The 27,671-nt window shown below is 45.3% G+C and overlaps 1 long non-coding RNA gene and 1 pseudogene across 2 annotated transcripts in view; both read left to right on the forward strand.

Annotated features, from left to right (window-relative positions):
- Positions 1–27,671, forward strand: part of LOC147911561 (uncharacterized) — a 76,851-nt pseudogene that overhangs the window by 33,393 nt on the left and 15,787 nt on the right. The window contains exons 2-7 of the transcript XR_015550849.1: positions 1,398–1,501; positions 14,965–15,095; positions 19,966–20,114; positions 20,411–20,673; positions 22,799–22,962; positions 24,294–24,617. The product of XR_015550849.1 is annotated as an uncharacterized LOC147911561 (transcript). The remainder of the gene's footprint in view (positions 1–1,397; positions 1,502–14,964; positions 15,096–19,965; positions 20,115–20,410; positions 20,674–22,798; positions 22,963–24,293; positions 24,618–27,671) is intronic.
- On the forward strand, positions 2,302–7,565 carry LOC147911563 (uncharacterized). Its single transcript, XR_015550851.1, has 2 exons — positions 2,302–2,432; positions 7,351–7,565. It is a non-coding gene; the product is annotated as an uncharacterized LOC147911563 (long non-coding RNA).

A 27,671-nucleotide genomic window follows, 5' to 3' on the forward strand; every position in this document is an offset into this window, starting at 1 on the left:
CCACATGTGACTAGTGGCTGCTGTGGATCTATAACATGTCCATCATCATGGAAAGTTCTTTTGGGCAGCTCTGTTCTATTTCTACTTGCTCTTTCACTCAACAGTATGTCTTGCAAACCAAGAGAAGCAAAATTTGTCAAGCGTTGAAGCTGGACAATGGGCACATGGCCATTTGTTATACTATTTTCCCTGCCTCTGATTGTTTAATATTTCTATAATAGAAATTTAAGAAAATAATACATTTTGGACAACTTTCCAAGTCAGTCCATATAGACCTAACTCATGCTTTTTAACAGCTGCATAGTATTCCATTGTATCCATGAGCTATAGCTGCACCAGAGATAGCGAGGTAGCCAAAGATCAAACAAAAACTCCACACTTCCCTTTCTATGGTGTGGAATTGTTGCTAGGAGGCAGCTGCCCAACCATGGACTACATTTCCCAGCTCACCTTGCTTCCAGGTATGGTCATGTGACCATGAGTAGAAGTGACATGTGTCACGGCCAGGCCTAGGATTTTATAAAGTGCGTGTGCCTTCTCCACTGTTTCTTTCCCCTTCTGCCGCTGTCTGCAGAAGACTCTGAGACCCTAGCTTGGCTGAGCCACAATACAGAAGGATCTGGATCCCTGAATCATCGCGTGGAGGAAAGCCACTCACTAGCCAGAAATATCTGCATTGGACTCTTAAACAAACAAGAATTAAATTTCTTTTTATTAAGCCACTGACAGTTTGGGGTTTATTTGTTACAGTAGCTAGAGTTATTCTCACCAACACAACAATTGACCCAACCAGTCCCTGAGTGTAAACAAACATTTAGTTTATACCAGGTTGTTACCAGGATAGTACTAACATGCACACCCTTGAGTGTATAGTGAGATATCTCTCTATGTTGTATGACTATTTCTTTGAAGTAAATTCCTGGATGAAGAATTGCTGTGTCAAGTGTATGTGCATTTTTATAACATTTTACTAAGGGTAATATATATATAGAAAAGTGCAACTGTAAGTGTACAGTTCAATGAACTCTCACAAAGTTAATACACCTGTGTTTATGGATTTTTAATCCTGATGGTACCAAATTTTCTCAAAGGTTAAGCCTTTTGAATTTCCGTTTATAAATTCCTTGTACATCCCTCTACCATACTTTTCTCACACTCTCTATGTGGGGCACATATACTTTATTTATCCACCTAACTTCCCCACACTGTGCCAGGCTTGGGCGGGGTCGCAGAACCATGGAGATTAGCTCTTTCTCACCAACCAAAGGCTTTCTGGGCTCAGTTTTATTAAAAATTTTTATTAAAGACTTTTATTATTTAAAAAATGATAGATTTTTTAAATCAAGGATGACCTTTTTGGAAATATATTGACGTAATTTTCTCTTTTCCACTTATAGGGATGTGACGCCCCCCCTCCTCAAACCCATTCTGCCAAAGGATTTCATCTCATTCAGGAAAATTTCAGATGTCTTAGCTGCAGACACACAATGACAGCCAAACGGTAATGTTCAGATTTTCCTTATCAAATTGGGTTTTTGAGTTCCCAAGAAGACAATAGTCTTGAAAGCAAAGCCTTACAAGATGCATAAGTTTGGGGGGTCTAAAGTACAGAATGGTAACTATAGTTCACAATACTATATTATATTCTTAAAAGTTGCTGAGAGTAGATCTTAAATGTTCTCACCACAAAAAAATGGTAATTATGTGAGGTGATGAAGGTCTTAGCTAATGCTATGGTGGTAATCATTGTGCAATATATAACTGTATCTAATCAACACATTGTATGCCTTACACTTGCACAATGTTATATCTCAATAAATTTTATTTTTCAATAGCCAGGCTTGGAGGACTGGAAGATAGAGATTTCATTAAGCTGTGGTGTAGAGAGGACTCAGGATATGATGTAAGGGATATACCTGTTATACAGGCAGAAAGAAAACTGTGGGAAGCTAAAAGAGAGATAAGATGAAGAAGACTCACCAGGATTCCTGCTTCTCTGCCATCTCACCTCAAGGCTAAATGTAAGTGGAGATGGGTCACCTCAGAGACTTCCAGATAGGAGTGGGTGAATTTAGGGGCATCAAGGCTAAGGGGTGACTTCTCCCAACAAAAGCTTTCTTTCTGCTGTTGCCACATCCAGCATGGTGTGGGGGCCAAGGATTAGAACCAGCAGACGGGGAGAGCTAGTAGGTGACCCAAGAAAACTCTTCTGGTTTCTGTAGCCTGGACATGGATACCAGGAGCTACTACACGGACCCCTGGGAGATGCCGAGCTTCTGAGAGGATTGATGGATAAGCAAGAACCAAGGTAGGACCATGCTCCATCAGTAGACAAAGCACCCCACCTGGAGTCCACACTTCACAGCTGCAAGATCCCATAAGCTGCACCTACACCAACACCCAGATGCCGTCTTGGGAGGAACAAGAGCAGGGTGAGAAATTTTGAAAGATTAAGTCTTCACACAATATAAACTGGGTTTTCCAAGTAAGACTAAACCGAAAAACTGAGACACTGAGAACACTAAGAGCTGACAATGTTTTCCTCCTCTATCCAACAGGAGCTTATATGGAAGATGAGAATTCTTAATTAAACATAAAAAATGTATTTTTTTCACATTGAGTTGTAGTTTGATTAAATTTCATCCCAATACCCACCACACTACCATTTATGAAGTTCTTATTACACATACCAGGTGGTTTACAAAGTTACCTCTTTTGATTCAAGATTCACAACATCCCTGTGGGATAGGAACCTTGTTATCTGTATTTCATAGCTGAGGAAACTGAAGATCAGAGAGGTTATGTGACTTGCCTGAGGTCACATAGCAAGTCCAAGGCACAAAGGAAAGAGCCTGGAGTGGGAACCAGGAGACCTGGAAGTTATCCTTTGTTCTGCCACTAACTAGCTCTCAGCAAGTGACCAGCTGTCAGCCTCTGAACAAAAGAATCTCCTCTCCAGAAAACGTCCTCCCACCACATTGGACATATGGATTCTCTTGGACCAACTTACGCCATGCCGCTGATTCCGGTGGGGTTGATGCGAATATTCCGCAGCTACATATACTACAACCCCCTGTGTAGAAAGAAAAGAAAAATACCGTGAAGCAGCAAAAGCTTTTTGGGCTCAACCTTAAAAATTACTCCTGGCATGGCCTCAGGTTTGATGAGCTTACATGAGAGACCCAATTGAGTGAGAAACATACATTATTTCACATAATCTTCACAGCCACCATTCCTGCTTTTCTGCACTTTATTTTGGTTTTTCATTTTGATTGTATTCATTTTCTTTTCAATTACAAAAATAGCTCCAGCCGGTTTTCAAAGACGTACAATAAAACACGCATTCTCAAAAGGAATGACATCTCCCCCAAAAGGGCAAAACTTGGTTCTTTTGGGAAAGATGAAAAAAATCTTACTCTTTTATGTATAATACACATATAGATATACATATAATACACAAATAGATGTACAGTCTATCTGTGGTATTAAAATTTCATGAAATGGTAGGGCAATTAGTTTTTTTAAATATCTAAAAGGCAGTGTAGTCCTCCAGCATTTAGCTCTTCTCCAACATCATCATCATCATCATCATCATTATCCCTCACCACCGTCATCATCACTATCATCACCACCACCATCATCATCACCACCATCATCACCTTCATCACCACCACCATCATCATCTTCATCAGCACCACTGCCACCACCACCACTACCATCATCATCCTCTTCATCATCACCACCACCACCACCATCATCATCATCACCACCATCATCACCACCACCACCACCATCATCACCACCACCACCACCACCATTATCATCACCCTCACCTTCAACATCATCAAAGTCATCATCACTACTCTTTGCTGGTTGACTTCAGGGCATAATGAGGGGTGCTAATGGCTAATACCAGTGCTGACACCCCAAAGCAACAACGCTGCATTCCTGCATTTGGAGTCCATGACTTATCTGCTCCTTCTGATGAAGCCTTCCAGTCAACCAGTTCCACAGACCCAAACTCCCAACACTCCAACTCACCATCACTAACTGAAATTCTCTTGCTCATGAATTATCTTAGAGGCAACCGAGTATCGTATTTAAGCATACCAAATCTGGCATCAAAATATGTGGGTTTAAAAATCTGGCTTCACCAATTACAGACAATGTGGCCTCAGGGAAGTTATTTAATATCATCATACCTAAGTTTCTTCCTTCATAAAATAGGAGAAACTCTACAACAGCAGAGGAAACCCACACTTGTCACTTAGAAAAGATCCCTCATTCTTAGATTTGAACCCATGACCCAAACTCACAAGACATGTCAAGGAAACCACAACATAGAAGATAAACAATACCAAGATAAACTGACGCCTAAAGAAGAAGCAATAAGAGGACAGACAGAAAGTCTCCATCTCATTGTTCTGATCTTAGCACAAATATCACCCCCTCAGAAATGTCTTTCCTGACTTCCGCCTTCAATACAACCCCCAGTCACACTCTATAACAACTTCTTTCATAGCACTTATTATTACCTGAAATGCTTTTGTTTATTATTTGTGGTAGCATAGTGTAGTGATAAAGCATACAGACTCTGGACCAGACTGCCTGGTTTTAAATCCTGGCTCCACCCCTTACCAGCTAAGTGGTCTTGGGCAGGATATTTAATCTCTTTTGCCTCAGTTTTCTCCTTTGTAAAATGGAGCTATTGCTGACCCAATATCAGAGAAATTCTGTGGAGGTTGAATGCATTCTATATTTGAGGAACTTAGAACGATGGTAAGTGGGTGGTTGCTGTTACTGTTAGTAGATTCTTTTCTGCCCACCCCCTCTCACTAGGATGTTAGCCCCACGAGAGTAGGAACCTCGCCTGTTTATTCACTTCTCTATCCTCACTGCCTAGAACAGCTCCTGATACATAGTAGGTACTCAGGAAATACATGTCAAGTGAATGGCTATAAAGGAATTCTGCTCTGACGGATGGAATTCCCTGAGCTAGAGTGATTTTTGTCGAAGGTCCCCCAATAAAGGTGTTTGCAGTGTCCAACCTACATTTATGATCTCTTGGCTGGACGGTCCATGGCCCTCCCTTTTTCCTACAGCCTGTTTCCAGCCCAGGCTTCCCCGAGTACCCCATTCAGCCTCACACTCACCCCAGAAGAGGAGCAAGCTGAAGGTCCACATCGTGCTGCGTTTCTGTCACTCAAAGAGGGGAAACTTTTCTCTGTTCTCTGGGTTTTCAATTACAGAAAGTGTGGGAAGAGGGCAGGGGTGGAGCTGGAATTGCTCAACACTGTGAGAATATCATGACCCTTTTTGCTGAGTTGCTCCCACTAAATGAGGACAGGGTGGCAAACCCCTTATTTTCTCCTCTCATCGCTGTAATGAAAAATTGGTCTGGCTGCTGTGTCACAATGTTCTCTCTCTCCATCTCTCTCCCCTTCCCTCCTGCTCTCTTTTTTCTTTCCCCACCAACATCTACCTCCCATCTCTCATCACCTTCTTCCATTGCACCCAATGATAAATGGGCTTCCACCACTTGACCCCGATGAGGCAAGCCCCAACTCAAGGGTCTCTTCCCAGCCTGCTCCATAAAAATAAGCACCATAGCCATCATGTACCAGGCACTGTGTAGGCACATTGCCAACAAAATTTAATTTCATCATCATGTCAACATCGTAAAGTAGGGATTCCCACCCCCACCTATTTTACCAAAAAATACAAACGGAAACTGAGGCTTGGAGAAGAGATGTGACTTGTCCAAGATTACTTGGACCTGAAACTTGAATCCAGGACCCTCTGAATCCAAGGTCTAGAGTTTAATCATTTCATCTGCCTTCAGCTCTCCACTATATCTGATCATATCCATCATCACCACAATGCACAACAATACTCCCACCCCATTCCCAGCCCCCCAACCCAACCCAACACACACATGCAAAATCTCATACATATGGAGGTCTAGTAATGCCTTAGTTGGGGTCCCCCAGAAGCAGATGCTGAGACAAGAATTCTGGTAAGAGTAGTTCATCAAGGAGGTACCCAAAAACTCCAGCTAGCTAGGGGGGGAAGTGAGGTAGGGAAGGGAAAGAGCCCACAGCAGGTGTGTTATCAAGCAGGTTACACAGTGAGAAACTGGATCTTAATCTCCCTGGCACCTCTGGAAGGCAGCATAGAGTGCACTCTTCAGAGTTATCCCAACTGAGGGGCGAGGGAACTGGGGTGTTTATCCACCAGCTCCTGTCACTCACAGATTGAGGCTCCAGAGTGTAACGCTCTTGATAACAAAATGCAGTGGCTGGCAGATGTCAGTCTAGTGTGTCCTGAGGGGTTGAGGGTCACGGGGGTGGGCAGGCACCAAGAGTATCTGCTACAAGCTAAAAAACGAGATGGAAAGACCAGCCCCAAGTTCTTGGGAAGAAAAGCCCCACTTGTCTTTGCATTCTCCCTTTTGATCTGTGCAAGGCAAGATACCCATCCTGGAGTTATGATCACTGAAGCAGATTCATCAAGGGACCCTGCCCCAGTGAGGCTGCAGTTAAGAGCCAGCATGAAAATACAGCAAATTCCACCAAGAAGGAGGATAAACAGAGCTGTGCTGTGTTTGAGAAGCACTGGAGGGTAAAAGCAGACTCTGGAACCAGCTTGCTGAGGGGTTCAAATCCCATTTCCACTGCTTGCCAGTCATGTGTTGTCCCGGGCAACTTCTCAATCTCTCTATGCCCCAATATTCCCATCCATAAGATGGGCCCAGTAATGGTAGGATCTACTTCGTGTGGCTGACATGAACATCCGAGGAGCGGTCATATGTGACGTGCCTGGAACAGAGCCTGGCACACAGGAAATCTCCAAGTGTTGGCTATCACAGTGATAGGGTCTGAGGTCAGACAGACCTGGGATCAAATGCTGACTCTGCAAGATATTCCCAAAGTGACCTTGGGAGATGACTTTCCTCTCTGGGCCTCAGTTTCTTCATCTGGAGAATAGGAATAACAATAGGTCCTGTCCCAAAGGATCGCTGTGGAAGGGATGCAGTAATGTCTGGTAACATTGCTACCCGGGAGGGGATGCTGGGACTTGCACTTTCTTCTATAATCCTTGTGCAATGCATCCAGGAGTGTGGACCCGAGAGGCAGAAAGACCAACGGGGTAGCTTTAACAGATGTCCACAGATTCTTTGATACTCCTGCGTTCAAGAGGGGGAGCCTAATTCCTCTCTGCTTGAGTGTGAGCTGGATTTAGTGACTTGCTTCTAATGAACAGGAAAAGGAGGGTGTGACATTGTGTGACATCTGAGACACCTGAGGTTGTAAGAGTCATTGTGGCTTCCTCCGTGCTCTCTCTTTGCAGGATCACTCACTGAGGGGAGCCCGTCTCCACGCTGTTGTGACACTCAAGCAGCGCAGTGGCGAGGCCCCTGTGAGGAGGAGCTGAGAGCTCCAGCCCTCTGCTCGACCGCCACCTCGTTAGAGACCTCAAGCTAGAACCACCGAGCTAAGCCACCTCCAGATGCCTGACCCCGATACAGCATAAGAAAATAAAAATATGCTGTTTAAAGTTGTTAAGTTTTGGAGTAATTTGTTACACAGCAAGAAGTAACTAACACACTGAGAAGCAACGTTTCCCCATCAGTAAAATGACGATAATAACTTCATAAGGTTTGAGGTTTCATGTGAGAAAATCAAAAAATCCTGCATGACAGGTTAAATGCTCAAGAGTATTAGTTACTGTTGTCAATATCATTATCCCACTATGCCAAATGGCTACAGCTACTCATAGGAGGCATGGTACCAGCCACAATTGAATTGAAGAGGTCGCCAAAGATCATTTCATCCAGTATCTTCTGAAGTGGGTGAAAGGGTTGAGGCTTTATCCTCAGGACAATTTAAGGAGGTTCAGGAAGGGAGTAATGGGCAGGTTGGTGTTTTACAACACTTGTGCTGTGTAGAGTGGGTGTTGCACAGGATGTGGTCATGGGTGGGGAGACAGGGAGAAAGTGAGGCTGATCTAAGAGAGAGAAAAGAGTGGTGGTGGTCTGGTCTAGGACAGGGGCTGTGGAGATGGAGAGGAATTTGGGAAGTAGGAAGAGAATTGGGGTAACATCAGGATGTGGGTGGGAAGTCTGAGAAAGAAGGAAGAGTTGACTTTTGGAGGTTGCATTAAGGAATTGGAAGGTTTTCTGATCAAGCCCAGATTCCTCCTGGGGATGGGAATGGGATGAGGTGATGAATGAGTCTTCTGCTGCTGCCATAATGAATCACCACAAACTTAGAGGCTTGACACAACACAAATTTATTATGTCACAGGGCTGGAAGTCAGAGTCCCACATGAGTCTTATGAGGCCGAAATCAAGATGGCAGCTGGTCTGTGCTCCTTCTGGAAGCTCCAGAGGAGAATCCGTTCCTTGCCTTTTCCAGCTTCTGGAGGCCACCTGCATTCTTTGGCTCAAGACCCCTTCCTCCAGCTTCAAAGCCAGCAGTGTAGCCTCCTCAAATCTCTCGCTTCAAATCTCTCTCTCTCTCCTTCTACCTTTTCCTCTTTCTCTCTCTCACCCTCTCGATAGATAGATAGATAGATAGATAGATAGATAGATAGATACACACATACATACATACGTACATACATACGTACATACATACATACATAAATACATAGAAACATAGATACATATATAGATACACAGACACATAGATCCCAATCTCTCTCTCTCTTCCCCTCCATCTCCTTCTCTTATTCTCTCTCTCTGACCCTTGTGCCTCCCTCTTAAAAGGACCCTTGTGATTACATTGGACCCGCCTGGATAATCCAGAAAAATCTCCCCATCTCAAGATCCTTCACTTAATCACATCTGCAAAGTCCCTTTTTCTGTGTAAGGTCATATATTCACAGATTCTAGGGATTAGGATGTGGGCAACTTGGGGTGGGGAGCCACATTATTCTACCTACCACAGATGGGGTCTGGGGTCTTAGTGAGTGAGTGAGCACACAAGATGCCATTCACCTTTCAAACCCAAAAGAGGTGACCAAGGCTATAAAATCTGGACCACAGAGGTCCTGCAAGGATGAGGGAAGTCGTAAGGGGAGAAAAAGGGGAAAGATGGGATGGAGGAAATGAACGATTCTGGTCAAGCGATTGCAGAAACCTAACCCCTTGTGACTTTCCCAGCAAAGGGGAAATCTAAGGACACTCAAGACGGAAGAGGTCAGCCTGGAGGAGCCCCAGAGATGTCACTCATCCTCACACTGTGTGTGGGGGGCTCCAGGGAAGCCCTGCCCACCTTGACTATGCTCCTTCTGTGTTCTAAACCCTCCCATGGCTCCCTCTTACCTTCAGGATGAAGTCCAGGCTCATTAATATGGCACTTGAGACCCTCCCTCATCTTACACTGGTCTCCCCCTCTAGCCTCCCCACTCCCCCAAAACCCCAGTCATCCTAAACTAATTGAAGCCCCCTGTAGCAGACACTGTTGATGCCTCCCTGTCCAGCCACCCTTGAGCAGCTGGTGCACCCATCCCCCAGCTTCCGGGGGTGTCGCCTGCTCACAGCTCACAGCTTCCCCTTCCCCAGAGGACTGCTTTCCAGTCCAACAGCTGCACAAACCCTCTGACCCAGCCCACAGCCAATAACTGGTGGTCACAGAAGTACAAAAAGCCAGCCCTCGCCCCAAGGTGAGATCAATTCGGTGGTGTTGTTCAGGCTCCAGGGCTCCCCATGGGATTAGGCTGAGGCTAGATTCCAACTGAGACCACCTCCTTGCTCAGCTCCTCCCTCTGTCCTACCCTGCTCCCCTCACTCCTCCTCTGCTAAATGTCCTCCCTCAATAAACCCAGTGCACAAGAATCCTCATGGCAGGGTCCAAGTTCCCAGACCCCAACCAATGGCCAATTATGTTAATATTTTTCTGTACAGGTGATATTCAAAGTACAGGATTCCTGGTCTGGGCAGGGCACTGACCATACAGAATGGACACTGGCTATGAGCCTCAGACAAGATCCTAGGGGCCACCCCTGGTGCCAGCCACTAACTCATTAGTAGCTGGATTGTGGGATATCTTATGGTAAAGGCTAGATATGCAGCTGGACTGAAGTCGTGATTTACCAACTAGAATGGAAATATATCCATACACTTTTTTAAGTTTAAGATGTACAACAGGTTGATTTGATATATTTACATATTGTAACATGATTACCACTGCAGCATCAGTTAACATCTCCATCATGTCACATGATTATCAATCCTTTTTTGTGGTGAGAACATTTAAAATCTAGTCTCTTTGCAACATTAAAGTAAGCAATACGGTATTGCTGACTATAATCACTATGCTGTGCTTGAGATCCCAAGAACTTATTCATCTTATAACTGCAAGTTTGTACCCTTTGGACAACATCTCCCCATTGCACCAACACCCCAGCACCTGGAAACCACCATTCTACTCTCTGTTTTTACAAGTTCAGCTTTTCTTAGATTCCACCTATAAGTGAGGTCATACAGTACTTGTCTTTCTCTGTCTGACTTATCTCACTTAACATAATGCCCTCAAGGTCCATCCATGTTGTCACAAATGGCAGGATTTCCTTCTTTCTCATGGCTGAATAATATTCCATCATATATATGTCACATCTGCCTTATCCATTCTTCTGTTGACAGACAGGTTGTCCCCACATCTTGGCTATTGTGAATAATGATGCAATAAACATGGGGGTGCAGATATCTTTTCAATATCCTGTTCTCATTTCCTTTGCATATGTACCCAGAAGTGGGATTACTGGATCATATGGTATTTATCCAAGAGAAATAAAAACATACCTCCACAGAATGACTCACACACAAATGTTCACAGCACCTTTATTCACAATTACTGAACACTGGAAAGAACCCAAACGTCCATTGATAGGTGACATATCTACACTATGAAGCGCTGACTTGCTCAATGATGTGGATGAGTCTCTAAGACATTATGCTGAGGAAAAGAAATCTGACATAAAAGACACAAAAGAGTAAATGCTGGAATATTTCTGTACTAGTCAGGGTTCTCCAGAGAAACAAAACCAATAGAAGAGAGAGAGAGAGATCTTAAGGAATTGGCTCATGCAGTTGTGGGGGTTGGCAAGTCCAAAATCTGTAGGACAAGCCAGCAGGCTGGAGACTCAGGTGAGAGTTGATGCTCTAGTCTTGAGTCTGAAGGCCGGACACTCAGGCAGAATTTCTATATTTCTACATTACTGTCTGGAAGAAGAATTCCTTCCACTCTGGGAAACCTCAATCTTTGCTCTTAAGGCCTTCAACTGACTGGATGAGGCCCACCCACATTATGGAGGGCCATCTGGTTTTCTCAAAATCTACTGATTTAAGTGTTAATCACATCTGAAAGATACCTTCACGGCAACACCGAGACTGGTGTTTGACCAAACAACTAGTCCCCACAGTCTAGCCAAACTGACACATAAAGTTAGCCATCACACAGTCCAACAATAGGAAATTCTAGAGGATGCAAACCATATATAGGGGAGAGAGGAGGAACAAATCAATGGTGGCCTAGGGTGAAGCAGAGGGAGGGATGGATCAGAAAAAGCCTCGAGGAAAGTGAGGGAGATGATGGAAATGTTCTTTATCTTGATTGTGACGGAGGTGGTCAAAACACAGCAAATTTTACATTGTGAAAGGAAGCTGTGTGTTGTATGTGAATCATTCCTCCAAAAGTTGATAAGATTGGCTCCAAAATAAAGAGTGCCCACCATTCTGCCAAGTTATTTTATTGCCCATTCTACATAAAGGGACAAAATTATTTTATGCTATACAAAGGGACCAAAAGACATGAGTTTTGAGTTTCTCCAGAGAAGCGCGGTCTCTTAAATTTGTTTTCATATGGGGCTTGATCTCATTTCACAAAGATAAATACATTTGACCTTAGAAAGCTAAGATACAACCTCTAGCTATACTTCCTTAAAAATTAAGATAAAACAATAAAAATGTGTACAGTTTCTATTTCCTAATTGCACACTGACTGATAAGAAATATTTCTTGGAAACCCCTTCCTTAGCAATAATTAGAGCTCGGCCACACTCTTTTCAATCTACATTGTGTGCTGTTCTGTGAATGTGTCACAATTTGCTTTCCCACCCCCTTGGAGCAGATTCCTGGTGTTTGCAAGCCCTGCTGGACACACACGCTCCCTCTGCAGATTACTGCAGAAACTCAGTTCCACGAATGCTCTTACTTATCATTCTATCTCAAAGGCAGAAGGAACAGCTAGAGGAACTGTCACCCTAGACCTTCAGACACTCCCAGAAGTAGAACCAGAGGAAGATGTGAAAGTGCAGAAGCTTGGAGAGGAAAATAATACATCATCACATTTGCTCCCCAAGCACAGGGCTCAGGGGCCAGAATTTCAGGGAAGTGGATCTGCAAGAATCTAGAGAAGAAAAAACATGAGCCTCCAGGCCTAACCCTCTGAGAAGGAAGAGGTTCTAGAAGGAGAGGGATGTCTGAAGGGTACAGCCCAAATTAGGGACAATAAATTCTGTGAGCTTAGAGGACTGGCTTTTCTGGCAGATAGCATGAGTTTCACAGTATTAGTTTGCTAGGGCTGCTGTAACAAAATATGAGAGTCTACGTGGTTTAAACAACAGACATTTATCGTCTCACCGTGCTGGAGTCTGGAATTCTGAGATAAGGTGTCAGTGGGGTTGGTTTCTCCTGAGGCCTCTCTTCTTGGCTTACAGACGGTCACCTTCTCCCTGTGTCCTCATATGGTCTCCCTTCTGTGCATGTCTGTGTCCTAATCTCCTCTTCTTATGAGGACACCACTCATATTGGATTAGGACCCACCCTAATGACCTCATTTTACCTTAATCACCACTTTAAATGCCTTGTCTCCAAATACAGTCACATTCTAAGGTCCCGGGAGGTTAGGGGGGCAACATACCAATTTGGGGAGACGCAATTCAGCCATAACATCTGCATTCCAGATCCAACCATGTAATATGTGACCTTAACAATTGACAGTCTCTTTGACCCTCAGTTTTCTCATCTACTAAAAAATATTTGTCTACTTCACATAGTTATCTTGAGGACTAAATGAAACAATGCACAGAAAGCATTTGGCAGAGTAGGATGTACACAGTAAATATGTATCAGCTGCTATCACTATTACTATACACTGCATACAAATATGTACATATATTATTTTTACAGGATATTACAATGAGGCTCCCTCTTAATTTGTCTGCAGCCCGCAAATGTGGGAGAACATAATAAGAGGAAACAAGAGAGCAATAATATTTCATCCAAGCAGAGCTTGCAAAGGAGGTGACTAATAACGAACCTTCTGATTCCTTCGCCGAAGGTTCAGCAACTGTTTCTGTAAAGGGCCAGGTAGTAAATATTTTCAACTTTGCAAGCCATAGAGTCACTGTTGCAACTCCAGTGTTATAATGTGAAAGCAGCCATAGATGTTGTGAATGGATGTGGCTGGGTGCCAATAAAACTTTATCTGTGGACAACAAAATTTGAATTTCATATACTTCTCATGTGTCATGGAATATTATTTTTCTTTTGACTTTCTTTCACCATTTAAAAATGTAAAAACCATTCACAGAAGCACTATTCCCAATAGCCAAAAGGTAAAAAGAGCCTAGATATCTATCAATGGATGAATGAATAATCAAAATGTGACATAGCTATATATTGGAATATTATGCAGCCATGGAAAGGAGTGAAGCAATCCACAAACAAAATAGAGGAAGATTGGCAACAGATGTTAGCTCAGGGTGAATCTTCCTCAGAAAATGAAAAAAAATATATATATTTGTTAAATGCCCAATAATCTAAAACATTCTAGTTATTAGAAAATTAGTTAAAAGTCACAGCTGTTACCAACAGGTATCTGATTATCTCCAGACTTCATGCTCCATATGCAGGGAGAATTGTAGTCCTGGATTTAGGAAGAGCCCTCAGGAGAGAGAGGCTTTCTGTTGTTTTGACTGCACTCCCTGCCCAGAGAATGAGATTTCCAATGGGACAGGTGAGTATATGCCTTACAGAGACTTTCTCTACCTCTCTGTTATGTCCATTATTCATCCGAGGAAATATTCTGGATGAGAACTGCAGAGTTGAAATGCTTCCTTAGTCAATTTAGTAATTGACTATTATAACAGGCCACTCTCCTTCTTGAATTAAGTTCATGTATCCTAAATAAAAATCAAATCAGCATTCCAAATCCAGCTATATTTTATAAGAAGGCCATATCATGACTAAGCTTGGGTCATGCCATGTAATTCAGTACTCTAGTCCCTGAAAAGGGAGAAATAATAACCTCGATAACTGCAGAAAAGGACATTTAATTAAATTCAACACCATTCGTGTATTAAAAAATAAACAGCAACAACAAAAACAACTCTTACAAAATCAGGAATAGAAGGGAACTCTGTCAATCTCATAAAGAGTATTTACAGAGTCAAACTTTATGGTGCAGTGTTGAAATCAAGGATAAGAGAAGAACGTTCATTATCATTGCTTCTACGAAACACACACTGGAGGCCCTGCTTAATGCAATATTGGGAGGAAATGATACAAAAGGAATGATTTATTGGAAAGGATGAAATAAAACTGACATTATCTTCAGCCGCTCCTCGGCTCAGCGGTTCGGGTTGTCTCTCTCCGATTTCGCGGCCACAGTTCGGCTCTTTCCGTCTCTCCCCGCCAGGTCCCGGGCTCCGCCCACAGCCTGGTCCCCGCCCACAGCCCCGCCTCTTTAACTGGTTTCCACCCACAGCCCCGCCCCTAGACCTGGTCCCTGTCCCTGGTGCTGACCCAGCCCGCGGACCGGTCTCACATTAACTCCAGAAACTAGACACCTCCCCCGAGTCTGGGGTGAGAGGCCCCGCCCCGCCCCGCCCCGCCCCCCCGCCGCCTCAACCCGGAGCCCCCAATCGTCTGTTCTCCCCGAACTTCCGTCCTCCCAGAACGCCCGCCCGAGACCGGAAGCGGAAGCGCGGGCGGCGCCGTGGATGGAGCGGGCGGTCTGCGCGGTGTGTCCAGTCTTCTCGGCGCGGACCGCATTCCCGTGGACCTTCGGCCGAAGGGGCGAGGCGCGGTAAGCGGCGGGCGGTCCCGGCTCCGGTCGCGGTCCAGGGAGGGGCCTGGGCCGCGGGCAGCCCCGTCACGGCCCGGCGTCCCTCCGTCCCCCCGGAGCCCCGTTTCCCCCGGGCTGTTCGCTCAGGGCGCCCGAGGCTGCTGTTCCTCCCGGCTCCGGGCGCCGCCGGCCCCTCCTCAGAGTCCCCGTCACCGTCCTCCGTGTGATTTTGTCCCCAGGGGGCTTATCCGCGTCTGGAGGCGGTGTTTGGGTTGTTACTAATGTGGGCGCTCCTGGCATCTAGAGGGGGAGGCAGGGATGCTGCTCAGCGTCCTCCAGGGCCCAGGACGGCCCGACAGAGAATCATCCGGCCCCAAATGTCAGTGGTGCCGAGGTTGGGAGACCTGCTCCAGGGCCTGAAAATCTCCCCAGCCCTGAATGAAGTGTGGGAATTGTTGACAAGTCAGCGAGTCACTTACAGGGGCCCTAAATGACAAGCTTGTTTAAAGGGTCCAGAGTCACCAAAAAGTCTCTGTCCAGCCAAGTGAGTTGAGCGACACAAGTGCACACAGCACGAAGCTGCTTCCTCCCATCTTGGGGAGCAGGTGACTGGATAGGAATCGGGAAAATCCACTCAGCCAACAGTTACAGTTAAATCAGTAAATTCAAAAAAGAAAAGTGAATGGGGTGGCCTTTCCATCCAACACCCTAGAAAAGGCCTCAAAAGCTTGTTTGCGGTTTTTTTCCCCCCTCAGACACGAAAAGCATCCGTGGAGCTCAAGTTTGAGGTGAAAGCAGGCTCAGAGTCCACCTGTCCTCGCTGATCCATGGATTTCTGTGTGACCAGGTGAGTACCCTGTGGACCTCGTACCAACAGGTTCCGGCAGCCTCCGCTGTGCAGAAGACCTGCTAGTGGGCTTTCCTGGGCTCAGGTTGTCACCACATGGCCACTGAGAGTGAGGGTATCTTGAGAAAAATTATTGATGTTTGATGGATTATATTCAAGGGAAAGACGGTAAGCTGTGTGTGGTAAATATTTCAGTAAGTACAGTTATATGCAAATAAGAACACATAAAACAAGTGTAAATAACTGCAAATGAGTATTATAGTAGAAAATATAGATTTACTTGCATTGCATAATACTCAAAAATCAGGATTTATATATAATATAAATACAGAAATGTTTTGCATGTGTATGTAGTATTAGAACACATCCCATTAAATATTAGCAGGGATACTCAGCAACATTCCTTAGACCCATTCAACTTGACTTCTAAAGTCCTATAAATCCTCTACAAAAATTTGAAATATAGGAGCATTCAGGGAAAAAGATGATTGGAACTTGTTTGTATTAATAACAAATTTAACATTGAATTTGCCAGTAGCCAGATTTATTTTGAGCATTTTTTCTTTATGACATTTCAAATCATTTGGAGGAGTACTAAGCAACACTGTAGATTGCAGGGCAGGGCACTAGTCTCTAACAGACTGTCCTCACCACCTTGCCTTCTAAAGGGAATTAACTTTGTTTCTTGAAACTTTTCTGAAATAACAGTCTGGTGATTCACGTTGCAGAGAATCTTGTTAAGTAATTTTGTATTTAGTTGTTGGCCTCTACTAATTGTGTGTGTATGTGTGTGTGCCTTTTTCATTCTAGCTTTCCTGTGATGTTCTTGAGGGAACGTGTGCTTGGCATGCAATAGATAGTCTTTGAGTTTATAATTTATGGTGACCCACCATCCTTGTTTATTCAGGGCAGAGGGGTTTTCCAGGACACAGGACGTTTAGTGTTCAAACCAGGGCAGTCCAAGACAAACCGGGATGGTTCCTCATCTGATGAGCCAGGCCCTGGGCCACATGCATGGGGACCTGGAGGACCAGAGAGACCTTGTCCCACCTCCGTGGAATTTATATTGTATTTGGGAATTTGGATTTTAGACAGTTAATGATGAGAGTGATGTGGGAGTTTGGCACAAGGTGACTCAACCTGAGGGGACAGGGAAGCCCTCTTGAGAAGGACTGATATTTAGCTTGAGAGCTAGAGATGGGACTGGATTTAGCTAGTTGGAGGGTTAGACTGGAGTGAGGGTGTGGGAGTGTGTTCAAGAGAGCGTTTCAGATAGAGGGACCCGCATGAGGACACCCCTGAAGCAGAGAGCCTGGTGTGTCCATGACCTGAGAAGAGGGATGGCTGAGCCGAGTCAACACAGGGGGAGGGATGTGAGCCACACCGGCGAGGGGGGACAGGCAGGACCAGATCAGGGGTGACTTGGGACTCTGTTCTAAGACCAGTGGGAAGACTCTGGAGAGATGCGAGTAGAAGGAGGATGTGATTAGCGTTTGGTCTAAGCACGTGGGTTCAGATGGACTTCATGGTTAAGAATGTAGACTTAAGAGGCGAGATGGGAGGTGCTGAGAATAAGATGAGGAATAAGGTGACTGTTCCCTAGGCCTGGGTGATGGCTGTGGAGCAGGAAAGAAGTAGAAAGAAAAGACCTCGGAGTGTAGAACCGAGAGAACGTTAACGGTGCTTTCTTGCCTGCATGTGTCAGATGGCACAGGGCACTGACTGTTCTCCTCGCTGCTGTCCGTGCAGACCTGCAGGCGCCCCCTCACCCAGGTCTGTGTGTTCACCCCTCTTTGTCACTCACAGGCCCCCCTCCACATCCTAAAGGAAGTCAGGCCTTACTTGTGAGGGGGTTGTCTCACATGGGAGACACCGAGGAGAGCAACTCCAGACATCAGAGCAACCCCTTCAGCCTCTCCCTCAGCCTCTTCCCTTCCCCTCTCTCGCTTTCCACACCCAGAAGGACCCCTGCTCAGTATTCCATGTCCCCAGGTTCTCCCTCCCCCAGGCTTGAGAAGGGTGGGGCAGCCACTGGGGTGGACATCATCTGCCCCTTCCACTCTGACCCCCGCAGGTCCCGGGCTGGACAGAGAGTGACTCTACTGGGAGCCGCGCCATGAGACCCAGGGCGTCACCCACCTGGGCTCCCTCACCCTGGACGGGGACAGCCTCTACGTCAGTGGTGAGGGGCTGGGCTACAGCCACACTCTCTCTCCCAGTCAGAGTTCTGTGTTGCCTCCGTTGCTCTAAAGTGAGCTATGATCCATCTCTCTATGCTCCTGGTCTGGGATCAGTCTTCTCATCACTGTGTGATCACTGGGTCCAGCCACCTTCCATCTCGTTGCCTCCCCCCGAACACCACTCCCCTCTTCCCCTCTGCTTTCCCCTCTGCTTTTCCCACAAAGGTCCCTACATCCTCCCTCTCCCTTAATCCTTTATGTTCACCCCAACTCTTGCTCAGCTTCTCTCGCCTTCTCTCCACAGATTACACCTATGGAGCTGCAGCCCCGACTACCACCAGTGAGTATTCCTGGCCCTGATGTCCTGGGTCCCGTCCGCATTTGGGGTTGGGGAGCACTTGTTCTCCTTCACCCGCTGTCCTTGGTGAGGGAAGCACCTGGAAGGACCCTAATTCATCCCTTCTCTCCCACCCGGGTTCTGGTGGAGAGTCCTAGCCCAGTGTGAGAAAGCCTTAGACACAGACGTCTTCTCCACCACATTCTGACCCCACATGGTTTTCACTTTAATTCTCCTGAAGCCCCGCCCTTGGTCCTCCTTTTCCAGGTATCCCATCTGTCTGTCCAGTTTTCTGCCCGTCCATCTGTCTCTCCTCCGAGTTCAGTCTCTCTTGTTCACATATCTCTCTCTCTTGGGCTCCTCTCCTCCACAGGCTTGCTCATCCCTCTACTCACACAGTCATCCGTCCCCTCACTCTCATTTATGCTTCACCTGTGAATGGTGGTCCTGGGAAAGCCACTGCTGGAGCCCGGGTGAGCCTGGGGGCTCCTCCCACTCTGGCCCTCCCTGATGACAGCCCTCACCACAGCTCCCGAGCCGGCCACCACGTCCCTGCATACTTCATCATCACCTGTGCCACCAGAAGCCACCACAGGTATCTGGGGGACCCTTTTCCTTCCCAAGAGAAGCTCTCCGGCCCCACTCCTCCACCAGCCAGTTGTGATCCAGGAGCTGGGAAGCCAGGGTGTGAAATTTTGGTTTTAGGGCAATCATGCTGATCACAAAGATTATACCGAGGATTCAGTCTAAGGCCAGCCCTCAGAGAGCCCCTAATTGTGAAATTAACGCACCATTATAGTACAATGTGGGATGTTTCGGGGAGAGGCGCCTGGCATAATTTGGAGGGGAAGAGCTTGCTAGAGAAAGTTTCACCAGAATGGAGTCTTTAAGAATAAGTAGGAGGGACCCTGGCAACTAGAGGATGAAGGGTTTTCCTGGCAGAGAGGATTCCATGATCAAAGGCTCCGGCCAGAAACAACATGCCCTATGGGGAGAATTGAAATGAATTTGGGTTGCGTGAAGCAAAACGTTTAACCTGCAGTAGATGGATAAAATGAGACTGAAAGGTCAGCAGGAGCCAGATTGAGTAGAGCCTTGGGTGCTAGGTCAAGAAGGTTGAACTAAACACTGAAGGCCATAGGGAGCCATGGGTGGTACTAGAGCAGTGGTGGCCCTAGTGAGGTATTGATTTCAGAAAGATTCTTCTAGTGGTCCATGTAGAACATCCTTTAGACAGAGCATCCAGTGAGCCTGCTGGGGTGTTGGTCCGGGTGAAGGAAGTTAAGACCTGAGCTGGGACAGGGATGGAGAGAGGGAGTGTATGTGAGGACCAGTGTGCAACTGGAATTGGTGTTACTGGGAGGGAGGAGGAGCTGAGCAGATGTGCTGGTTCTGACTTGAGTGACCACACGGGTGGGTGGTGGTGCCACTGGGAGAGAAGACGACAGATGATAATGAGTGCAGGACTCTGGTGTGGTCTCAGGCCAGCTCTCAGTGATGGCCATCGCTCTCCCTCTCGTCTTGCAGCTTTGGGGCACAACCTGAAGACCCTCACAGTCACCTTCCCCATCTCCACCCTCCGGTATTCATCAGACAGGAGCAACGGCTCAGCCACGTTCAACTCCACTGAGAGGGTCCTGCAGAGCCTGGGGAGACCCTGGTTCCAGCAGCTCCTGGTGGGTTAATCCCACACAGCCCCTCCCCCACTCCCTGTCCCTCCTGCTCCTCCTCCTCCTCCTTCCTCCCCAGCTGGGTCCTTGTTCAAGAAGAGCAGCCTGGGCCTCTTCTCCTTGAGTTGCAGACTGGTCTCCCTCAAGTAAGACCCTCCCCTGAGCATTTGCCCCTAATGACCACTTTTGTCACCACCCCTCTCTGTCTCCCCCCGTCCTCCCATTTCCTCCTTCCTGTTCTGGCCCCCACCCCAGAGGTTTCAGGACCTCTCTCTAGAGTCCCCACATCCCTCTCTCCCCAGGCCTGAGAAGGATGGGGAAGCCAGCAGTGTGGACGCCGTCTGCACCTACCATCCTGACCCCGTGGACCACCATGCCTCTGTGCTGGGAGCGGAGAGTCTCCACCTGTCTGCTCTTCCTCTCGGTGGCTCCAGGCTCTGCAGCCCAGAGTTTATCCATCCAGAGAGAGCACCAGCTACATTTCCACATCATCAGCTGGAAGCTCAGCAACCCGGAGCCCACATCCTCGGAGTACACCGCCCTGCTGAGGGACCCCCAGGACCAGGTGGGTTCTCCCCTGTCCCGTCTCTCCTTGCCCTGAGGGCACCCTCATTCCTCTGTCTGACTTACATCTGTTACGTGATCGTTTCAACCCTTCACTTTCCCTGCGTGCCTGGGGTCTCTCAGTGTCCGGAGGTGATGTCCTAGCTGCCTTCCCCATTTCTCACATGGGTAAACTGAAGCTCAGAAAGGGGATTATTGTGCCTAAGGTCACACAGTGAGTTAGGGGCAGAGCCAGGATTTGAATTCAGGTCCCTCTTGCCCCAAGGTCTGTGATCTTTCACTGGCTCCAGTGGCCCCCTGCGTCTCCAGGAGATCTCCATCTCACCCACTCTCCCTCGCGTTTGTTCTAGGTCACCAAGCTCTATAGAGGCGGCCAGCTGTGAGACATATTCCACTCCTGCCTGGTCACCGACTTGATGTAGGTTGAGGAGATTGGAAGCATTGGCTGAGCTGGTGGCTGATGGCTCTGAGCTCCCGTGACACATCCTTGATCTGGAAGTCGCTGACATGGTGCCCAGTCTGCCCCACATCCCTGTCAGCTAATCCTACCATCTCCTTCCATAGGTTTTCGGGGGTTGAGAAAAGCATTAACATTTGGGGCCACCAACCTCCAGCATCCTCCTCCTCCTCCTCTTCTGGAAGCGTTCAACAAATATTAGCGGTCTAACTGTGCTCTCCAATAGTGAAGCCACTAACCAGATGGGGCAATTTAAATTTTTTATACAGCTATTGGGATACGATTCACATATTGTGTGTGTGGGGGTGTATTTTAAGGTTTTTCTATATACAATATTCTCTTCTGCAAAACAAATACTTTTACGTCTTCCCTTCCAATCTGGGTTTCTTTTATTCCTTTTTCTTGCCTAAATGCCCTGATTAGAACCTCTAGTACCTGTGATTAACATACGAGATAAGGGAAGACATCAATGTCTTGTCCCTGGTCTTAGGGGGAAATTTTCAGTCTTTCACCATTGAATATGGTGTTAGCCGTGGGTTTTTCATCGATGCTGTTTATAGGTTGAGAAAGTTTTTCTATTCCTAATTTGTTGAGTGTTTTCTTATTTAGGCATGAAGGGCGTTGTGTTTTGTGAAATTCTTTTCTGTATATGTGGTCGAGATTGCATGGTGTTGGCCCTTATTCTATTAATATGGTGTATTACATAATCAAGTTTTCAGATATTAAGCCAACCCTTCAACTAGAGGTGAGAGATTAAGATGTTGTCAAGTCTTTCCTGGGCGTGCCACAGGCCTGAGCCCTTGTGGCCTTCTAGATGCCCGCAAATACCCTGGAGCTTTTCACAGCCCCCTGTGGACATCTCATTCCCCCGATTTTTCTTCTAAGTTGTTGGCTCACCTCTTGCCTGCCTCAGCTGGTATCACTCCCTCAGGCAGCTACAATAGAAAACAATTAGCCCTGATTGTTTTTAGCAAGTGCCCTGGGGACAGACTTTCCTCCCTGGGCAAGCTCTGAGTCTAGTAACAACAAGCCCTGAACATGGGGCGTTTTCGGGGATCTGCCCGGCAGGTCAGCTAGTTGCAGTTCGGTGGGGATGGGTCTTTTCAGAGCTCCAAACCCATTATGGCTGCTGGGCTGCTGGTTGTCTCAGCTACCATGGTTCTGAGACTGACGGTTTTCAAAGTTATGGAGGATATTGTGAGAGCAGGATGGGAGTAGTGCAAGTTATAATGCCACAAAGTTTGCTCCCTTTATCAAGATTCCACCGTGTGTCTTCACTAAACCCTCCTCAGAGTCTTACAAGCCTTTGATTAATTTCTAGACTTCTGAAAAGTTGATTTTGACCATTTTTACCAGTGTTCTCATTGTTTTTATGCATTTGCAGAAGTCCTTACTCCAAAGTTTCAAAAATGTTCTCCCTGTGGTTATTTATTTATAAATTAATTACTTTAAATGAAATTACATGAGAAATTCAGTTCCTCACTCACACACACTAGCCACATTTTAAGTGCTTGATAACAACATGGGGCTAATAATGAGTGTGTATTTGGTAGTGCAGACAAATGTTGACATTATTGCAGAAAGTTCTCTTGGACAGGACCCAGAAGCAGGGAATCTAGAATCAGGGTAGAATTCCAGACACACTTGTTCATCCCTTGTGTCCTTTCAGGTTGGTCCCCCATGGTACCACACTGCAGTGGACTCACTGTGTACCCAGCCGCCTTGGCACAGAGACTGGACAGAGTTGCCATCTATGAGGAATTCCTGCGGCTGACCAGAATGGTACCCAGCTGCAGAACTTTACCCTGGACGGAAAGAATATCCTTGGGGATGGTAAGGCTCCCTGGTCATTGGGGAAGAAAGTGAGGCCTTTCTAGGGACTCTGGAGGCCTGGGGCTGAGAGAACATTGAACTTTCTCAGGCTGGCAGGAGGTGGCATAGTCCCCAGTCTTTACCGACCATTGAGAGAGAAATAACGACACCAGTGTAGTATGGGAGGCCCTCCCCTTCTCCTAGACAGCTCAGTGACCTCAAGCTAGTCACCTCCCCTCTCCGAATTTTGTTTCCTTATCTCTGCACTGAGAGCCACTCGGCCAGATGGTCAGTGAGGGCCTCCAGCTGTGTGTGAAGCAGACTTACAGATTTGGGAGTGGATGTGGTTTCTTATCCACAGGCTATAGTTTGCCAAGTCCCACTCTAGATGAGCACCAATGCACTAGAACTTTCTGCAGTGGTGGAATGTTCTATATCTGTGCTGTTCGGTGCATAGCCGCATGTGGCTGTTGAGTGCTCAAAAGATGGTATTGTGACTGGTCTTTATTGTTACTGATTTTTAATGTTACTGAGGTTAGAATTTTTATTTTATTTAACTAAAATTAATTTTAATTCAAAAAGAGACTTGTTGCTGCTCCATATCAGACAGCACACCTCTAAGAGGTTGTCTGGGTAGAGGCACAAGTAGGAGGACTTGCACCCCACCCCCATGCCCATTCCCTCCTGGAGTTTATGTTGTAGCTGACAATAACAAGAGTAGAGAATTGAAACTTATCAATTATTTGATCTGAACAAACTCATATTTTTAGGGGGTAACCAGAAAAGACTTCCTGCAGGAAATTACATTGTAGGTTAATCCTAGAAAATGAATATCAAGCAAATAGATAAAGGAGAAGGGGATGATGTGTTTCTAGGCACAGAAGAACAATTTTGAGTGGGAATTTATGAATTTAGAGAGACCCTATAGGCTTGCCAACTGTGATGACCCATTCTCCCCCTGGCCGTCATAAGATAGTCCACCCCAAATTCAGTCCTCTGTGCCCAGAGGTATTAATTTGGTTTAATTTATTACACTTTTGTTCTGTGATAATGGCCTTGAATTTTGTAGCAAAGTGTGCTCACTTTTTAGAGATGGAAAGTAAAATGGGGTGAAACATCATGATGTCTACTTGACTTTAATATTTCATTGAAAACATGGGATGAATCAATGGCGGCGAGTGTTAATAATTTATACATTGATGAAATATTGTTTTAATTGGATGGAATATACATTGTTAAATCTAGAAGATGGATGTTTATGAGACTGTTCCCTTTATTTTTCTGTGTCTAAAAAGTTTTATTAAAAAGAGTGAAACACACTCACATGCATTCTCCATTTCATTCACTTCCAGAATATTCTCCCAACAGAGATGACACCTTGACTGAGAAGCCTGGTAAACCTGCAGAAAGCCTCAGCCCATGGTGGGGGGCGAGTATCTTGATGCTGTGCCTCATTGAAGAGAACCATGCGCACAGGGTCTTGGATGATGAGGAAAGTTGGCCAACCCTTGTCAAGGATGGTTGAGGCACAGTGGGGTCAGCAGGAGCCCTGGGGCGATGACAGGAGGTGGCTCACCCCACCACTTGTCTCCGCAGACCTCCCCTTCTGGGTCCTCATCCTCATCTGCTTGGCGGGCCTCCTGGTGCTCATCACAGACCTGATCTGCTTTCTCCTGGTAAGCCATGACGTGTTGATTGTCTTCTTACTATTGGGTTGTAAGAGCTCTTTATATATTATAAGTACACGTCCTTTTCTAGGGATATGTTTTGCAGATGTTTTCTCCCAGTCTGTGCGTGGCTTGCCTTCTCCTTCACAACATGAGTCATTGGGGAAATGTAAGTGACAGTCATCATGAGATTCTACCACACTTGAGAATGGCTAAAATTAAAAAGATTGGCTATAGCAAGTGTTGTTGAAGATGTCAAGTCACTGGAACTCTCATCGAGTGCTGGTGAAAAATAGCTTGGATGCGTCTTTAATAATTACATACGTCTATCCAGCCATTCCTCTCCTAGGAATCCCTCCAAGGAAATAAACTCATATGTCTATACACAGACTTGTACACACATGTTGATAACAACCAATTTATAGTAGACAAAAATGGAAAACAACCAAATGTCCATCTACTGGTGAACAGATACACAAAGTGTGGTATGTCCCCACAGTGGAATATTATTCAACCATAAAAAGAATGAATTATTTTTTTTCTTTTTTAATTATTTTATTGAAATTATAAAGGGTGTTAACATTGTGTAATTTCGGGTGTTCATTATTATTTGTGAATTTCTGTATAGACTGCATCGTGCTCACCACGAGTAGTCTAACTTTTATCCATCACCATGCATATGTGCCCCTTTAACTCTTTCACTCAATGCCCAGCCCCCATCCCCTCTGGTAACCACTAATCTGTTCTCTTTATCCCTGTGTATGTTTATCTTCTGCGTATGAGTGAAATCATGCATATTTGTTTTTGTCTGGCTTATTTCATTTAACATCCTACCTTCAAGGTCCATCCAGGTTGTTGCAAACACGATGATCTTGTCTGTTTCTTCTGGCTGAGTAGTATTCCATTGTATATAATACATACCAGGTCTTCTTGATCCATTCATCTGTAGCAGGGCGCTTGGGTTGCTTCCATGTTTTGGCTATTGTGAATAATGCCTCAGTGAACACAGGGGTGCATAAATCTCTTTGAATTGTTGATTTCAATTTCGTTGGATAAATACCCAGTAGTGGGATAACTGGAAGGTATGTTATTTCTATTTGTAATTTTTTGAGAAATCTCCATAGTGTTGTCCCTGGTGGCTGCACCAGGTTGCATTCCCACCAGCAGTGTGTGAGGTGCCCTTTTCTCCTTATCCTCTCCAACATTTGGTATTTTTTGTCTTGGGAATTATAGTCATTCTGACAGGTGTAAGGTGATCTCTCATTGTAGTTTTGATTTGAATATCCCTAATAATTAGTGATGTTTTACATCTTTTCATGTGTCTGTTGACCTTCTGTATATCTTCTTTGGAAAAATATCTGTTCATATCCTCTGCCCATTTTTAGATTGGATTATCTGATTTTTTGTTGTTGGGTTGTATGAGTTGTTTATATATTTTGGAGATTAACCCCTTGTCAGATATGTGATTTGCAAATATTTTCTCCCAGTTAGTGGGTTGTCGTTTTTTTTTTTTTTTGGGGGGAAGAAGGTCAGCCCTGAGCTAACATCCGTGCTAATCCTCCTCTTTTTTTCTGAGGAAGACCGGCTCAGAGCTAACATCTATTGCCAATCCTCCTCCTTTTTTTTTTTCCCCCAAAGTCCCAGTTGATAGTTGTATGTCATAGTTGCACATTCTTCTAGTTGCTGTATGTGGGACGCGGCCGCAGCATGGTCGGAAAAGTAGTGCGTTCGTGCGCGTCCAGGATCCGAACCTGGGCCGCCAGTAGCGGAGCGCGCACACTTAACCACTAAGCCATGGGGCCAGCCCTGTCTTTTCGTTTTGTTCATCGTTTCCTTTGCCTTGCAGAAGCCTTTTACTCTCATGTAGTCCCATTTGTATATTTTTTCTTTTCTTTCCGTTGCCTGAGTAGACATGGTATTGGAAAAGATGCTGCTAAGACAGATGTCAAAGACTGTACTGCGTATATTTTCTTCTAGGAGTTTTATGGTTTCAAGTGTTAGATTCAAGTCTTTTATCCATTTCGAGTTAATTTTTGTGTATGGTGGAAGATAATGAGCTACTTTCATTCTTTTGCATGTGGCTGTCCAGTTTTCCCAACAGCATTTATTGAAGAGACTTTCCTTTCTTCATTGTATGATCTTGGCTCCTTCGTCAGAGATTAACTGACCACAGATGTGTGGTTTTCTTTCTGGGCTTTCAGTTCTGTTCCATTGATCTATGAGTCTGCTTTTGTGCCAGTACCATGCCATTTTGATTACTATAGCTATGTAGTATATTTTCAAGTTAGGATTGTGATGCCTCCAGCTTTGTTCTTTCTTCTCAGGATTGCTTTGGTTGTTCGAGGTCTTTTGTTATTCCATATATATTTTAGGATTCTGTGTTCTATTTCTATGAAGAATGTCATTGAAATTCTGATTGGCATTGCATTGAATCTGTAGATTACTTTAGGTAATATGGACATTTTAACTGTGTTTATTCTTCCAATCCATGTGCATGGAATATCTTCCCATTACTTCAGGTCATCATTGATTTCTTTCAATAATGTCTTATAGTTTTCATTGTATAGGTCTTTAACCTCTTTGGTTAAATTTATCCCTAGACACTTTTTTCTTTTTGTTGCAATTGTAAATGGGATTGTATTCTTGAGTTCTCTTTCTGTTAGTTCGTTATTAGAGTATAGAAATGCAACTGATTTTTGTAGGTTGATTTTGTACGCTGCAACTTTGCTGTAGTTGTTGATTAATTTCTAATAGTTTTCTGATGGATTCTTTAGGGTTTTCTGTATTTACAGTCATGTCACCAGCAAACAGCAAGAGTTTCATTTCTTCCTTCCCAATTTGGATTTCTTTTATTTCTTTTTCTAGCCTAATTTCTCTGGACAAAACCTCCAGTTCTATGTTGAATGGGATATGTCCTCTTGGTGGAAAGTCCCCTTTATCATTATATATTGCCCCTCTTTGTCTCTCATAGTCTTTTTTATCTTGAAGTCTGCTTTGTCTGATATAAGTATGGCAACACCTACTTTCTTTTATTTGCCATTTTCTTGGAGTATTGTCTCTCAT

The sequence above is a fragment of the Ceratotherium simum genome, unplaced genomic scaffold, assembly GCF_057802395.1.
Source record: "Ceratotherium simum simum isolate JZ-2026a unplaced genomic scaffold, ASM5780239v1 HiC_scaffold_43, whole genome shotgun sequence".
Taxonomy (NCBI): domain Eukaryota; kingdom Metazoa; phylum Chordata; class Mammalia; order Perissodactyla; family Rhinocerotidae; genus Ceratotherium; species Ceratotherium simum.